At 41.2% G+C, this 13,802-nt stretch overlaps 1 protein-coding gene across 11 annotated transcripts in view; it reads right to left on the reverse strand.

Annotated features, from left to right (window-relative positions):
- RAF1 (Raf-1 proto-oncogene, serine/threonine kinase) overlaps nt 1–13,802 on the reverse strand; it is an 88,808-nt gene that overhangs the window by 51,702 nt on the left and 23,304 nt on the right. Inside the window, exon 1 of one of the 11 annotated variants that reach the window (XM_040246719.1) lies at nt 8,740–8,976. The exons of the other annotated variants lie outside the window; for them this stretch is intronic. The gene's annotated coding sequence lies outside the window, so the exon portion shown is untranslated. Of the gene's footprint in view, nt 1–8,739; nt 8,977–13,802 lie in introns of those variants that run through there. 11 annotated transcript variants of the gene reach the window in all.

Raw genomic sequence — 13,802 nt, forward strand, 5'->3', positions numbered from 1 at the left:
AGCTTTTTGATTTCTGAGTTCATTTCAGTTCAGTCGCTCAGTCGTGTCCGACTCTTTGCGACCCCATGAATCGCAGCATGCCAGGCCTCCCTGTCCATCCCCAACTCCCGGAGTTCACTCAGACTCACGTCCATCGAGTCAGTGATGCCATCCGGCCATCTCATCCTTGGTCGTCCCCTTCTCCTCCTGCCCCCAATCCCTCCCAGCATCAGAGTCTTTTCCAATGAGTCAACTCTTTGCATCTGAGTAGTGTAATGAAATCTCACAGCAATTGGCCCCCTCCTGCCGGGATGTGAACCACCCCTCTGTCCAGCACACACATACTACATATTCCACCTGCTCTGCAGTCCTTTAGGGGTCTTCTGGGTCACCAGGTGGGCTGTCGCGGTATGGCAGTGCATGTTATTTCACTTAACAATGGCCAAAAGTGCAAGAGTTGTGATGCTGGCAATTCAAATATTCTCTTACTGTGCCTAGTTTATAAATTAAACTTTATCATATGTATATATGTATGTATGGGATAAAACAGTACAAGAGTTCTGAACTATCTATAGTTTCAGACACCCATGGGGGAGTGGGGGGCGGACACTTAACAAAGTATCCTTCACAGGTAAGGGGGGACTATTATGTAATTAAAATAGTATCCAGCACGCTTCAAACAAGGACAGAATAAGTGCCTTCTTAATAGCCAGCTTCTTCAAGGAAGACTTCCAAAACTCATCTGTTTCTCTCCTAGACTGTAACTCAGCACTTTTTCACACTGTGGAATGTGACCCCTAGGTGTTCAGAATATCATTTTCATGAGTTATGACCAGCTTTCTCAAGTACGGTAGAGCAGAGTGTATCCACATAGCAGAGTTAAATACTACTTTGAGAAATCTCTGACTCAGGTACACACACATCATAAAATGTATTCCTTAGTATAGATTACTACTAAGTCTGAAAACTACTGCTGTAATTATAAAGCTCAGAATCCCTACCAGAGCATTCACTGAGGTCTCAAGTGCATTTATCCACTCAGAATATATCTTCTTGCGCTTGAATGATCAATTTTTTTAAGGATCCATGTAGTTTTAGATTGTCTTAGTTTTACCAATGAACTCTCTCCATGTGTCTGCTAATTCCACCTTATGTTAGGTACTAAAATAGTCATTTCTGCTAATTCATGTGATTCTTCCAGTTTTCATGTATTTCACTGCCAAGCAGACTCAAAGAAACTCAGTATACTAAGCTTTCATTCTTTTCTCAGGTTCCATTAGTTATTCTGTGAGCTTATTTATCATTCTGATAAATGACAAAACGATCTCTGTTCATTTCCAAGGCAAACCATTCAATATCACAGTAATCCAAGTCTATGCCCCAACCACTAATGCTAAAGAAGCTGAAGTTGACTGGTTGGTTCTATGAAGACCTACAAGATTTTCCAGAACTAACACCAAATAAAGATGTCCTTTTCATTATAGGGGACTAGAATGCAAAAGTAGGAAGTCAAGAGATATCTGGAGTAACAAGAAGTTTGGCCTTGGAGTACAAAATGAAGCAGGGCAAAGGCTAACAGAGTTTTGCCAGGAGAGCACACTGATTATAGCAAACACCTTCTTCCAATAACACAAGAGATGACTCTACACATAGACATCACCAAATGGTCAATACCAAAACCAGATTGATTATATTCTTTGCAATCTAAAACAGAGCAAAGTCAGCAAAAAGAAGACCAGGGGCTGACTGTGGCTCAAATCAAGAACTCATCATTGCAAAATTCAGACTTAAAGAAAGTAGGGAAAATCCACTAGATCTTTCAGGTATGACCTAAATCAAATCCCTTATGATTATACAGTGGAGGTGACAAACAGACTCAAGGGATTAGATCGGACAGAGGTGCCGAAGAACTATGGATGGAGGTTTATAAAATTGTACAGGAGGCAGTGATCAAGACCATCCCCAAGAAAAAGAAATGCAAGGAGGCAAAATGGTTGTCTGAGGAGGCCTTATAAATAGCTGAGAAAAGAAGTGAAAAGGTTAGATATACCCGTCTATATCTATGGAACCCAGAGTTCCACAGAATAGCAACGAGAGATGAGAAAGCCTTCTAAAGTGAACAATGAAAAGAAATAGAGAAAACCAATAGAAAGGGAAAGACTAGAGATCCCTTCAAGAAAACCAGAGATACCAAGGGAATATTTCATGCAAAGATGGGCACAATAAAGGATAGAAATGGTATGGACCTAACAGAAGCAGAAGATATTAAGAAGAGGTGGCAAGAATACACAGAAAAACTGTACAAAAAAATGTTTTAATGACCCAGATAACCATGATGGTGTGATCACTAGAGCCAGACATTCTGGAGTGTGAAGTCAAGTGGGCCTTAGAAAGCATCACTACGAACAAACCTAGTGGAGGTGATGGGATTCCAGGTGAGCTATTTCAAATCCTAAAATATGATGCTGTGAAAGTGCTGCACTCAATATGCCAGCAAATTTGGAAAACTCGGCAGTGGCCACAGGACTGGAAAAGGTCAGTTTCATCCCAATCCCAAAGAAGGGCAAAGCCAAAGAATATTCCAACTATAGCACAATTGCACTCATTTCACATGCTAGCAAGGTAATGCTCAAAATCCTCCAAGCTAGGCTCCAACAGTACATGAACCAAAAACTTCCAGATGAACAAACTGTATTTAGAAAAGGCAGAGGAACCAAAGATCAAACTGCCAACATCTGCTGGATTATAGAAAAAGCAAGGAAATTCCAGGAAAACATCTACTTCTGCTTCACTGACTTTGCTGAAGCCTCTGTGTGGATCACAACAAACTGTGGAAAATTCTTCAAGAGATGGGAATACCAGACCACCTGACCTGCCTCCTTAGAAATCTGTATGCAGGTCAGGAAGGAACAGTTAGAACCGGAAATGGAACAACGGACTGGTTCCAAATTGGGAAGGAGAACGTCAAGGCTGTACACAGTCACCCTGCTTATTTAACTTAAATGCAGAGTACATCATGGGAAATGTCAGGCTGGCTGAAGCACAAGCTGGAATCAACACTGCTGGGAGAAATATCAATAACCTCAGATACGCAGATGGTACCACCCTTACAGCAGACAGCAAAAAGGAACTGAAAAGCCTCTTGATGAACGGGAAAGAGAGTGAAAAAGCTGGTTTAAAATTCAACATTCAAAAAAACCAACATCACGGCATCCAGTCCCATCACTTCATAGCAAACAGATGGGAAAAAAATGGGAACAATGACAGACTATTTTATTGGGCTCCAAAATCACTGCAGATGGTGACTGCAGCCATGAAATTAAAAGACACTTGCTCCTTGGAAGAAAAGCTATGACCAACCTAGACAGTATATTAAAAAGCAGAGACATTACTTTGCCAACAAAGGTCCACAGAATCAAAGCTATGGTTTTTCCAGTAGTCATGTATGGATGTGAGAGCTGGACCATAAAGAAGACCAAGTACCACAGAATTGATGCTTTCGAACTATGGTGCTGGAGAAGACTCTTGAGAGTCCCTTGGACTGCAAGGAGATCCAACCAGTCCATCCTAAAGGAAATCAACCCTAAATATTCACTGGAAGGACTGATGCTGAAGCTTCAATACTTTGGCCACCTGATGCGAAGAGCTGACTCACTGGAAAAGACATTGATGCCGGGAAAGATTGAGGGCCGGAGGAAAAGGGAGCGACAGAGGATGCGATGGTTGGCTGGACGGCAACATTGAGTCAATGGACATGAGCTTGATCCAGACACAACTAAGTGACTGAACAATGAACATTTAATCATTCAAATTTACTGTGACAATATCTACTGCAGTGGATTCACTGACAGGAACTTGAGACCATTCTCTAACATTGATTAGGCTACATGGCTCACTAACTGTTAAATACTGTGACATTTTTAAGGCATGGAACTTATACTCCCATGATGAAGTCTCATTTAAACATATATGTAAATATATTTATCTGTTTGGTTGTGCCAAGTCTTAGTTTCCAGCATGCCAAATCTGTTCTTCTCCCCAGCTGCAGCATGTGGGATCTTAGTTCCCTGACCAGGAATCGTGAGTGTGATGTCTTAACCACTGGACCACCAGGGAAGCTCCTACGAAGTGTCATTTACTAAATGAGTTTACTCCATGTTGAAGTTGTAATATTTCGTTCTCTCCCAAAATTGCCCTTCCTCTTTATCATCTCATTTATCACTCCTTATAATGATCGTTGTTGCTGTAAGATCTTCTGTTTCCTGTTCTTTTCTGCTTTTAAAGGAAATACCAAATAAGAGTGTGGGGTTAAATCTCTGTCACTGACCTTAACGCAGATTCCACTCCCAATTTAAAGCCTTCTCCAAAGTGGACGTGAGAAAGATTATCCTCACTCAGAGTCTCGTAATTTTTTTTTAACCTTCTCTTCTGGAGAGTTCCAGGGATCAAGTCTCTGGATAGCAAGCATGAGAACCTCAAAACATACAAAGCAGGCTTCCGGAAGTCTTTGAAGGCAGCCTCTATGTAGAAAAATTCTACATGCCTCTACTGAGCTTTGGGTTCTTTGCGATGTGCTTCAGGTAAAACTCTTCCCATAAAACCTCCTTTCTTTGCTTCCTAAAGAATGTACCACTCTCTCTTGTTTTTCATATTGCTATTATTCACATGATGGTATTAATAGCCCTTCTCTAGTTATTCACATGTCTGCATCCCTATTTGACTATAAGCACCTTGAGGACAGCACACTCATGCCTCTCTGTTTCCCTTTGTTTCCTCAGAACTTACTATTAGCACAACATGTGACTCAAAGGAGTTATTCAACGAAGACTTCAAATCAACGATATGGTTGTTGCAGAATCCACAACATAGTAAACATTTAGATTTATGTAAATTATTAAGGGAAAGGGCTATTTTTAATATGTAAGGTAAGATTATAACCACAAGCAAGGATCCATGAAAAATACAAATACTTAACAAAGACTAGTTATCTGAACAGTAACAATATTGGTTTGTTCTCTATTTTGACACCTGCCAAAACTGACTAGGAAACAAGATATATTCACCAAAAATGAATTTCTTAAAATTCTGTACCAACTATACAGCAAGAATGATAACATTAGCTAATTGCTACTGAGTTCTTGACATTTCAGTAGCTACGATAAACTACTGAGGTACAGACTACAACACGCAGAGTAATATTGAATTTTTCACATTTCACTATGTAAGCATCAGTTCTTTAATTACAATCTCTCATTTAAGCCTCCCAATACTATTATCCTGATTTTGGAGATCAGGAAACTGAAGACCAAGAAAGTTAAATAAAACTGTCCAAGGTTACACAGTAAGATAGAGAGCCAAGATCACTGACAGAATATCTAAGGTCAAAAGCACTCACAAGTTTTGCCAGAGCTTTATCACACTATCACTCTTTATTCTTCAGGCAGATAAGATCAGTGCATTTGGGTGGCAGGCTGAGATGAGGTGCCAGATTTCAACCCTGTGGCTGCCTGCTCTAGCTTCCTGCTACTGGCTTCTTCCTTCCACCCTGATCATTTGTTTTTATTACACTTTTATTTAAAATACGATATAATTAAATTTGGGGAGGGGCATAAAAGAGGAAAGTTACCCATAACCTTATTCATCCTAACAAAACATTTTTGGATACCATCTCCTAATATTAGAAGCATGGTACATGGATATCTGTTCAGAATCTACTTAGCACCTTTTATTAGCTGTGTGGCCTTTTGCCAAATTACTTAATTTCCCCCATACTAATTTTTTCACTCAGTCACCTTATGGAACAACTATTATGTACCAGACACTGTTTTACTCTACATGCCTGAGTTAACTCAGTGAATTAGAGACAAAGACCCCTGATCTCCGGAGAAGCGGATCTTCTAGAGGACACACACAAAACAAAGTAAATTATATAACATGATAGCAGGTGATAAGTGCTGGGGGAAGGGAGACAAGTTGCAAATTTATATAATGAGGTCAGAGTCAGTCGATCTCACTGAGGAGGTGGAGTTGAGTGAGGAAGTCAGGAGTCTGACTTGCAAGCAGCTGAGGGGACAGACAAGGCAGAAGGAGCAGCCAGTGAAAACCTACAGGAGGAGTGTCCCGTGCACAATCAGCAAAGATCATGGAGCTCAGTGAAGTGAGAGTACAGCCGGGGGAGGGGGCAATGCGGTCACCCAGGTCACCACTGGAAGGACTCTGCCTTTTACTGAGGGAAATAGGAAGCCACTGAAAAGTTTCGAGCAGGGAAGACACACAACCAAAGATCTTAGAAGGACTAGCCCAGTTGCTACACTGTAAATAAACTACATGCGCAGGAGACATCCAACTATGAAGTTCAGAAGATGTCTGTGCTGAAGGATTAACCGTAAAAAGGGGTAATAATACTGAATTTTCATGAAAATGGTTCAGTGTTTGTAAACGGCTGTGCCTGACGCTGATATTGCTGTAGCTTCTGCCTTACCAAGGCCACTCAGCACGGAGAATGAAAGTGGTGGAAAACGAGCCTGTGCCTAAGTGTGCCATGTATGCAGACAGACCAGGCTGAAGGAAGGGTTTCTCCTAAATCCCGTGAAGTGGGCGGTTCTGGGAGCTGAGCTACGGACTTTCACTATTTAGCAATGCTGTCTTTGGGTCTAACTGTGGCCTCAATCCTTGTCCATACGTATACATAGGCACAACTGCTGTCTCAATCCAAACACTGTTACATTATTCTCCTTCCAACTTTAAATATTTGATAATTCTTTGTCTAATCATACCCCATTGTGTTGCATATAATTCATCCTTAACCTATTCTTAAGTCACATTTTTTTTTCAGAGCTGAAAGTCTCTGAAATCAGAACATATGATAAAAATAATGCTGTCCCTTACTTGTCCCAACAGAGAACCGGAGAAGAACACCATCAGGTTCGTGAGTATTCTGCTCAATAACCTAGGTATGAGATACTAGGTCAGAAGGTAAGAATTATGGACGAATGCTGCTACTCTCACAAGGTTAATATTTTAAAATTGGTCTGGGATGAATTTTTGTCTTTAAGATAAGCTTATTTTCTGAAGCAACTGCTGGCTATTTTCTCTGATCTTTTTTTACCGCAGGGTGGCGGGGTGGGGTAGGGGGTTAGGGTAGGTTTAACCCGGAAGAGAGTTGTGTTATTTCACTATCTTAGAAGTGACAAAGACTTCTGAAAGTTTAGAGAGGGTAAAGATACATACTGATAAAGGCAACACCAATGGGTGTAACTTTCTTAAGAATTTCACATTAGGTCAGCTTTCCATCAGCAGGCTGGGTATTAAGTAAGATTATTTTGTGTTTTTTACTCCATGGAAGAAAAGGAGCACTCAACAGCCTAATTCCCAAAGAGGTCTCTTAAACTCTTCTAATAAGGTGGCTCAGGTCTTTATTCCTGGAAAAAGTAAAACAGAGGGTCTCTACACTGGGAGGTTTCAGGTACAGTTGAGATCATGGGTGCTATTCTGAAAACCATTCTAACTGAATGCCTGAAAGCAGAGACCAAAGAGCTTCTTCCACAGCTGGGCAACCAGGCTCAAAAAAAACCCCAACATTAGCTCCCCTACCTTACAATGAAGCTCAAAGGCAATAAGCCTAACCCAAGCGAAAGATTCCAATCAGCTATTTAATCCAATCCTTTTAGAAATAAGACTGCCAAGGATTACCAGACACTTTAACATGGATGATAAAGACCAAAACACAATAGGAAACACATACACCCCTGCATGACTTGAGCTATCAGATTAACTGAAATTATCAGAACAGAGCCCATCAAATGCTCATTACATTCAATTCTACAGTAATGGGGTAACAGACAATTCCACAAACTTCCAGAGGAAAAGAAATAAAAGGGATCGGGAATTGGAATGGCTTCAAACTTATCAACACTGGAAGCTAGAAAAATAATGAAGAAAAGACTTCTAAATTCTAAAGGGAAACTATTTCCAATTTAGAATAATCACCAACACTATTGTAGAAAAGAGATATTTTCTGACATTTACTACTATTTTACCCTTCACGACCCATGTCTCAAGGGATTTGTTACATGATTAAGAATAAATCAAGAAAGAGATGAGATATAGGAAAAAGGGCATCTAAAACAAGAAAGAAGCAAAACAAAATGCCAAGGCCAGTGGGCAGAAACCTCTGAGTCGCACCTGTGCATCAGGGACAAGAACCCACACCTGTGTGAGCCTCTGCAGCACCGTGCACTGCCACCAACAGCACTCACCTGCCAAGGGCCTTGCCTTTCCTTCAGAGACAGAGTAGAGAGAGGGCAGGGGCAAAGAGGTAAGGAAGAGCGGTGGGGCGAGAAGAGATGGAAGGAAACACCCCACATTTTTAGTTTTACATGATCCCATACTCTCCATAGTTTTTTAAACTGAAGTATAGCTGATTTACAACGCTGAGTTAATTTCTGCTCTACAACTAAGTGACTCAGTTATACATACATATATTCTTTTTTATATTCATTTCCATTACGGTTTATCACAAGATGCTGAAGTTCCCCATGCTATATCATAGGACCCTGTTTGCCCATGCTATATATAATTTTTGCATCTGCCAAGCCCAAACCTGCACTCCATCCCTCCCCAAGCCCCTCCCACTGGGCAACCACAGGCCTGTTCTGTGTCTGTGAGTCCGTCTCTGTTCTGCAGATAAGCTCATTTGCGCCAGACTTGAGAGTCCACATACGAGTGGCATCATGCAGCAGCAGCCTTTCTCTAACTTACTTCACTCAGTGTGATAATATCTGACACCATCCACGTTGCTGCAAACGACATTCTTCTTCTCTGCTGCTGCATGTATTCCGGTGCGTGCGTGTCTGTGGGCACATCTTCATCCACTCATCTGTCAATGGGCATTCAGGCTGTTTCCACGTCTTGGCTTTTGTGAAGAGTGCTGCTGTGAAGAAAGGGGTGCACGTATCTGCCCAGGAGTGGGACTGCTGGGCCACGTGCATGCATGCGTGCATTCACTTCAGTCGTGTCTGACTCTTTCTGACACCGTGGACCGGAGGTTGCCAGGCTCCTCTGGCATGGGATTCTCCAGGCAAGAATACTGGAGAGAGTTGCCATGCCCTTCTCCAGGGGATCTTCCCAACCCAGGGATCGAACCAGTATCTCCTATGTTTCCTGCACAGCAGGCAGATTCTTTTACCCACTGAGCCACTTGGGAAGTCCTGATGGGTCATATGGCAACTCTATTTTTATTTTTTTGAGGAACCTCCATACTGTTTTGGCTGCATCAACTCACATTCCCACAAACACTGTAGGCAGGTTCCCTTTTCTCCAAACCCTCTCCAACATTTGTTACTTGTAGACTTTTTTAATGATGAGCACTCTGACTGATGTGGAGTGCTATCTTATTATAGTTCTGATTTGCCTTTTTCTAAAAGTTAGCGATGTTGAGCATATTTTCACGTGCCTGAAGGCCATCTGTCTGTCTTCTTTGGAGAAATGCCTATTTAAGTTTCTTATGCCCATTTTTTGATTGGGTTGTTTTTTATTCTTGAGTTGTATGTTTGTTGCAAATTAAGCCCTTGTTGGTCTCATCATTTGCAAATACTTTCTCTCCTTCTATAGGTTATATTTTCATTTTATTTGTGGTTTTCTTTGCTCTACAAAGGGCTTCTCTTGTGGTTCAGCTGGTAAAGAGTCCGCCTGCAATGCAGGAGGACCTGGGTTCGATCCCTGCGTTAGGAAGATCCCCTGGAGAAAGGAAAGGCTACCCACTCAAGTTTTCTTGGGGCCTGGGGCTCCCTTGTTGCTCAGCTGGTAAAGAATCTGCCCCTAAAGTGGGAGACCTGAGTTTGATCCCTGAGTTGGGAAGATCCCCTAGAGAAAGGAAAGGCTAACCAGTCCAGTATTCTGGCCTAGAGAATTTCATGGACTATGGGGTCACAAACAGTTGGACACGACTGAGTGACTTTTTCTTCTTTCTTTGCTGTACAAAAGCTTGTAAGTTTGATTTATCTTTGCTTCTATTTCTACTGCCTTGAGAGACTGACCTAAGAAAACATCAGTACAATGTATGACATGATCCTATACCCCTTTAAGTACACTCTTTCTTATACAGGAGCTAGTGAGAGCTGGGCTGCACCTTGACATACTCTGGGTGGTTGATCAACATGAACAGAATATTCGGTCTAGCAATACAGGGTTTCCCAAAGCATGGGCCATACATTACTCATGGTTTACAAGGTGATTTTAGAAGATTTGTGAACATGACATAAAATAACAATGAATCAATCAGATAAAGATTATGATAGAGAGGAATTACCAGTTTGGGACCTTTAATACCTCTTTAACACTTCTTAATCGCCATTAAAAAAAAAAAAGCCACTGACAAACTCTAACTAAAAATTAATACTGTTGTTTTTATTATATTAAAATAGCAGCAAAGGAATACAGTACTATATGCGATCCCCATTCTCCTGGCAGCTTCTTTTGGATTCATTTTGACTATGTATTTTGAAAGTGCACATAACATAGTTCCCTCCATTTCTGTGCAAAAGAAGTCAACGCAAGAGAGTAAACCATCACCATCCATCCTTGATGCTCTGCTCCTGCAATTTCAGGTGATGCTAGCACCAAGCCCTTATCTCTGTAACTCTACAGCCTCAAACTGCTTTACTATTTTTAAAGTTAAAGTTCCAGGAATACCCAGGTGGTCAGTCCAGTGGTTAGGACTCCACAGGAGGCACAAATTCAATCCCTGGTCAGGGAACTTAAGATCCCACGAACCGCAAGGCATCGCCAAAAAAACAAAAGAGCAGTGAGCTATTTTAAAAGAATATATTAAATAAGCACTACTATAGGTGGTTCTCTGTTCTGGTAAAACTCAGGAAGATAGCACCTCAATGACTGAAACTGGTGAAACACTAGTCTAGCAGAGCCAATACATTCTTTAAAAAACTGACCCTGTACTCTGCCACTACTTATCCGTCAGGCTTTTAAGCAAGTCTCAGCAATAAAATCCTAGTAATTGAATCTAGAGGGTTTCTCAGCCTAATGATCCTCTCTTCCTCCTAAGAGACTTTCATTATCCTGCACTTGCAGGGGTTTCTTCTATCTTCTCCACCTGCTTTGCTGGCTTCTGTTCTTCCTCCTGCCTCAAAACCATGGATGCACCTGTAGACTTCTAACTTTCCAAGTGTTCCACAGCCTTTCCAACCTGGCCTACACACACTGCCTCCATCAGTGAAAAGCGTGGCAACAACACTGTGTTGTCTCTCAACCCCACATTCCTCTTTTGAGAACTTCATTCCTTCATCCACAGGAATAAGCCCCAAGCAGCGACATTTATCTGTTTATATTCATGACCCTGCCCCTTGAGGCCCCACTACAACTGAATGGAGCAAGCAAGCGGAAACTTGCTCTGAAACTGAGAGACTATAAAGAATGATCCTTTGAACTGAGAACATAGAAACTCAAGAGCTATAAGAACGTTGGTCCATGTGTGTTCAAAGCAGTCAAAGCAAGTTTGCTATTAAGAGAACAATATTCTGCAAACTGACCTACAGATTCAACACAATCTCTAACCGAATAGGCTTCTTTGCCAGCTTCTTAGTAGATATTGCCAAGCTGACTCTAAAATACATATGAAAATTCAAGGGACCCAGAATAGCCAAAACAATCTTGAAAAAGAACAAAGTACGAGGAATCATACTTACCAATTTCAAAGCTTACTACACAAAGCTACAGTAATCAATGTGGTACTGGCATAACGATAGTCATTTAGAGCAACAGAGCAGAAATGAGGGGGGCACCAGACAATTCATTATCCACATGCAAAAGAATGGAGCTGGACCCCTACTTCAGAGAATATGCAAAAATGAAACCAACAGATGAAGACCTGAATAATGTAAGAGCTAAAACTATAAAACACTTAAAAGAAAACAAAAGAGGAAATCTGGATGACCTTGAATTTGGCAGTGGTTTTTAAGATATAATACTAAAGACACAAGCAACAAAAGAAAAACAGATAAAATGGACTTTATCAAAATTAAAAACTTCTTGCTTCTAAGAACACAATCAAGAAAATAAAAAGATAACCAAGTCTGGCAGAAACCAACGCAATTCTGTAAAGCATTTACCCTTCAATTAAAAATAAGTTAACTAACTGAGAAAAGGGGGGGAAATCTGCAAATCATGTAACTCATAAGGGATTTGCATCTAGAATATAAATATTCTATAGAATACAGGCTGAAGAATTCTTAGAACCCAATAATAAAAAGACAACCCAATTTCAAGACAGGCCAAGAATCTGCATAGACATTTTTCCAAAAAGACACAGAAACAGTCAAGAACATGCAAAGGTGTTCAACATTACTAATCTTTAAGGAAACGAAAAATCAAAAACATAATGAGACAGCACTTTACATGACTATTATCAAAAAGAGAGAAAGAAAAAGGGAGAAAGGAAGGGAGGGAGGGAAGTGCTGGCAAGGATACAGAGAAAGTGAAACTCTTGTGCACTGCCGGTGGGAAATGTAAAATGGTGTATGGCCTCTACAGAAAACAGTACGGTACTTCCTCAAAAATCAGAGTTACTATCCGATCCAGCAAGTCCACATTTGGATGCAGACCCAACAGAACTGAAAGCAGGAACTCAAAATACTTGCACACCCATATTCACAGTATTATTCCCAACAGCCAAAAGGTGGACACAAGCCAAGTGTCCACTGACCAGTGAAATGATAACAAAATATGCTATATACATACTAGGAAGTTATCATTCAGCCTTAAAAAGCAAGAGGATTTTAATACATGCCACAGCATGGATGAACCTTGAGGACATTATGCTAAGTGAACTAAGCCAGTCATAAAGGGACAACTATCCTATGACTCCACTTATATGGCATACCTAGAGTGGCCAAATTCATAAAGAAAGTAGGACGGCAGTTCGCAGGGACAGGAGTGGGGAGTCAAGCAGGGAAGTTAAGGGTACAGAGTTTCAGTATGGGATGATGGAAAAGTTCTGGAGATGGATGGTGGTGATGGCTGCAACATACTGTAAAGGTACTTAATGCCACTGAACTGTGCACAGATTTATATTATGTATATGGTGCTGCTGCTAAGTCACTTCAGTCGTGTCCGACTCTGTGCAACCCCAGACATGGCAGCCCACCAGGCTCCCCCGTCCCTGGGATTCTCCAGGCAAGAACACTGGAGTGGGTTGCCATTTCCCTCTCCAATGCATGAAAGTGGAAGGGAAAGTGAAGTCGCTCAGTCGTGTCCAACTCCTAGCAACTGCATGGACTGCAGCCCACCAGGCTCCTCCACCCATGGGATTTGCCAGGCTAGAGTACTGGAGTGGGGTGCCATTGCCTTCTCCAATGTATATGGTGCATGGTGGTAAATTTGTTATATTTTACCACAACAAATTTTTTTACAAATAATGTTTATAGTTGCCTAAACCTACCATGTTTTTTTTTAAAAGATAGCATGTCAAAACACCATTAAAGTCACTGATAGTAAATCTGGAGGCTCTGGGAAAGCCCATGCATCTCCCTGGACCTCATGGCTTCATCTTAAAAAACAGATGCAAAGGACTAAATCAGACCTACCTCTAACTTGGAGTCTCAGAACTCCTGTGAACCCCAAATGTCACAAAATTGGGGTGGCCAAAAAGTTCACTGGGGTTTTTCCATAATATATTACAGGAAAACCCAAATGAGCTTTTTGGCCAAACCAATTAAAAAAAAGAAAAACTCCTCCGGGAATTCCCTGGTGGGCCAGTGGTTAGGACTTCATGCTTTCACTACTTTCAATCCCTGGTCAAGGAACTAAGA

The sequence above is a fragment of the Oryx dammah genome, unplaced genomic scaffold, assembly GCF_014754425.2.
Source record: "Oryx dammah isolate SB20612 unplaced genomic scaffold, SCBI_Odam_1.1 HiC_scaffold_9, whole genome shotgun sequence".
Taxonomy (NCBI): Eukaryota; Metazoa; Chordata; class Mammalia; order Artiodactyla; family Bovidae; genus Oryx; species Oryx dammah.